Here is a 4,177-nt window from a genome sequence, read left to right on the forward strand (position 1 = left end):
TGAGACCACATCCGACTCTGGAGGAACCGTCTACTTCTTGATGGCATCACCTCACCGGGAGGGACAAGTGTGTGTGTTTTGTCTTTTTTTAAGAATATTGGTCGACATCTAATTGTTTTTTCCGATGAGTGGTTATTGAGGAATTTCAGGGTTGACGACACACACACACACACACACCTGGGTATAACTTGTGTGACCTCTGCGGTCGTTTGTTCGTGAAGCATTCCAGAAGCATCAGCTGATACGAAGGAAGTTGCCACCTTGACGTGTCATTTCAAACATTTCCCACCACAGGTGAACGGGAATATTAACAAACAGTGGACGAGGACATCTTTTTTTTATTTTTGTGCGTCGGAGGCCGTATCATTCCTCAGTCACGAGGTGTTCTTGTCTGAAGAAATTGCCGGAGCTTTTTATGAAGCATGTTCAAGGGGATTTTAACGTGTCTGTTTTCCCACAATAGAAATAGAGTAAAAAAGAACAAGAAATGGTGCTTTCATTTCCCAAATGAACATTTGTAAAATAAGAGAATGTTTTACGTTTTTTTTTATATATTTAGTTTTATCTCATTTTCTAAGCGTACTTCCTGTAGTTGGTCCAGTTGTAATTTTGTTTAATGCTGTTGCCAACATAAGCCAACGTTTCTTTTAAGACGCTGTGAGTAAAGCAGCGACTGTTGGAAGGTGTGAAAGGGGGAAACGTAACAATGCACTTCGACTTCTGTTACATATTTCCTGACCGTTAAACTTCCATCTAATTGGTTGTATCTTTTTTCAATAAAATTTACTACTAATTCATTTGTCCTCATATGCTTCACTTTCCTTCTCCCCTCTGCTGTTCAGCTTCAGTTTCTGCGGAGCGGTGGACACTGAGTTTGGAGCTTCTGGTTTCTGATTTTTAGTGCTGCTAACAGGTGACAGGAGAATCAAATTAAAGCCTCATGACTCACAAGTAAAACCTTCCTTTGTCAGTTTTTTTCTGAACATTAATTTCATGAAAATCAAATGTACAACTTCAAAATAAAAGCCATGTCGAGCAGTGTTATTCCTCCCTTCAGACTGATATTACAAAGAATTTCACTGGGAAAATTCAGAGTCTCATTAACTCTCATGCGGGACGTCCTGAGGCGCTCTACTTTCCAACTGAATAGCAAAAGTCCTGTGGAAACGGGGACAATTGTTGTAATGTCAATCTGAAATCAGTAATAACACTGTGAATGTATCACTCTTGCAATGGCTTTTATTATGAAATTGTACAGCAGATTTTGATGAAATTTCATGAGGGACACCCTGGGGGGGCAATACTCTCCAACTGAATAGAAAAATGAGAATTTGTTGTAATATTATTCTGAACTATATATGTATACTGTATATGATTTTTCATATTGCTTTTATTTTGAAATTCTACACTGGAAGTTTGCTTTTATTTTGTAAACTTTTTTACACTTCTACTGTAATTCCTAGTATAAATGTACGTTAAGCGTACAGAGACAGTTCACTGCTGCTACTGTGGAGTTGTAGACACAGATAATGACAGTGAGGAAGAATCCTTCAACAGGTTCCTGGTTCCAAATTCTTCTAGAACACCACCTACATCAAATCATCTGGTCCTGGTCCATCAGCAGCAGTTACTGAACATTTCTCAAACATACCCATGAGACTGACTGCTGACACCCCACACACCTTCTCCCTCAACTTCCTCTGCTGTGATATCTCTGTGTACGTCCTCTTGCTACAGCACCCCCTACAGGCCCCAGCTGTCACTGTCTCCCGCTGCTCCTCTCCCCATTCACCCAGTTATCTCAGTCAGATACCTGAAAACAACCTGGATTTCCTCTGCATCACTGAAACCTGGGTACAGGTACTGGGTACACGTGGACTATTTTTCACTCAACCAAGCCACCCCCTCTGGATTGACTAGCCCCGCCTCACTGGACTCGGGGGGGCATGGCCTACACCTTTAAAAAATACTTTAAAATCAACAACATATCCCCTTCCTCCATACAGTCTTTGAAAGTATCACCCTCAAACTTGTTGAACCTTCACCCCTGGTCGTGGCTGTTGTCCGATGGTCTGATCTCTGGAGTCCTTCAAGGTCTTTTTGAGTCTGACCTTTGAGCGCTTGTACTCCTCAGTGATGCTCGTGATCGGTAACTCCAGGACCCCTCTGCCGTGGAGGCTGATGTTGGTCAGACAGACCTTTCTTCACATATGAATTCATGGTCTGCTTCATCTTCTCCAGTCATCATTGGGACCTCGTAGATAGTGAGGGAGGGAGAAGTCCAAACTGCTTGTTTTATAGAAGGAACACACTGTTCAGATGTTTGAGGTGTCCACTCCAGGACAAAGAAAAAGTCACTATTCTGCTTCAAATGTTTCCACAAACATCCTGTTTCCTCAGTGTGTTCCTCAGAAACAACCTCTCCAGTGTCTCTCCAGATGTGTTAAAAATGACATTCTGATGAGATAAAAGAGTAAAACAGTGGTTGGTGCTGTCGCCTCTTAGCCAGAAGGTCCCTGGTTCACTTCCTGTCCTGGGATCTTTCTCACCCATGGTCCCCTTGTGTCTGTGTGGGTTCTCTCCAGGTACTCTGTCTTCCTCCCACCTCTGAAAGCATGCTGAGGTTAACTGGTTACTCTGAATAAAACTCACAATTGTCTGTAGTGTAAATGTGTGCCAGTGGTTGTCATGGTGACTCGTCCAGGGTGTACCTGACATTCACCTGTTGTCAGATGGGATCGGCTCCGGCCCAACCGCGACCCGTTTCCAGAGCAAGTGGGAGAAAATGAAGATGATGTCCTTCTTAATATTTTGATTTCATTATTGTTTTGTCACAGGAGGGTATTGAGGGTGTAGTGGGTTGGAAGTGGAGCAACTGATTCCAGTGTTATTTTTAATTTGAAGTGTCAACAATAAAATAACCGCGTGCAGCCATCTCAGAGGTTAGCTAGCATTTCCTCAGCGTTCTCACTGGGGCCTCGCTACGGTTAAAACGGTGATGTTTGTGTTTTACCGTCTTGTACAGAGGAGAACACATTTCCAGAAATTAAAAAAATCATGCTGCATCAATGATGAAAAACATGGTCTTGTGACTTGTGAATACCAATTTCCATTTCTATTGAAACGGTTAGAAAAGTGTGTTGATAAAACTAGTCCTCAACCTGTGAACATCACTGATGCAGGCACCGTCCAAACAGTAAAGATGATGTGATCAAATGAGATGGGACCCACAGAATCGCTGCACACCAACCCAATTCCTGTTGATCTCATCCTTTATCTGGTGAAAAATCATTCAAACACAAATGACTGAATAATACTGAATAGTTTCTGTCGTTAGGTTTAAGGTGTAAAGTGATTATTTCATAGTTCATGTCAAACATTGCAGCTCAGGTCAGTAAAAGATTCAAGTGGACAGGAAACAGTCTTTCAGGTTTCCAAGCTGCCTGATGATTGTTCCCTTCCTGATTAGCAGGGCGGACTGGAGGACTGGAAAAAAAGTCCTTAATTAAAAAGTGAAAAAATGCCTGGAACACCACAGACAGTGGGTCTGATGATAAGGTCTTAATGGGCCCAACAGGAAGCAGCCTTTCCGCATTCCGAGGTGTGTTGGAGCCTCACTGGGGCCTCCTGCACACACACACACACACACACGACCCGTGAGCCACGACGCCGATGCTGAGAAGTCATGAAGAGAGCAGTTCCTCACAGCTCCAGGTGGGCAGAGAGATGGTCGACAGTGATTTATGGTACGTTCTTCCTGGTTCACCGGTTCCGTTGTTGTATTCTGATATTTCCGTTGTGTATTCTGATATTTCTGTTGTGTATTCTGATATTTCCGTTGTGTATTCTGATATTTCTGTTGTGTATGGGGATCTGTTGCGTGTGGATCTAATGTACAAACCACTGATCCAAGGCAGTAATTCAACACGAGAATCACATGAGGTCACAGTGGAGGTAGGAGACTTTTAATCTGAAGGATTTGTCCTTACGAGAAGAAAGAAAACTCTTCCCACTTGGACAAAAAATAGGACTGATAGCCCCCAAGTAGAGATGTAGGAATAGGTTGGAGACTGACTGAGAGGGAACGTTCTCTCCTGAAAACCCCAAAACAACAACTTCATTCAACCCAATCACAACGTTAAACCAGCTCTCCTGTTACATCTTGAAGCCAAAAGTC

The sequence above is a fragment of the Lampetra planeri genome, unplaced genomic scaffold (assembly GCF_965212315.1).
Source record: "Lampetra planeri unplaced genomic scaffold, kcLamPlan1.2.h2 scaffold_1153, whole genome shotgun sequence".
NCBI classification, from domain to species: Eukaryota; Metazoa; Chordata; class Hyperoartia; order Petromyzontiformes; family Petromyzontidae; genus Lampetra; species Lampetra planeri.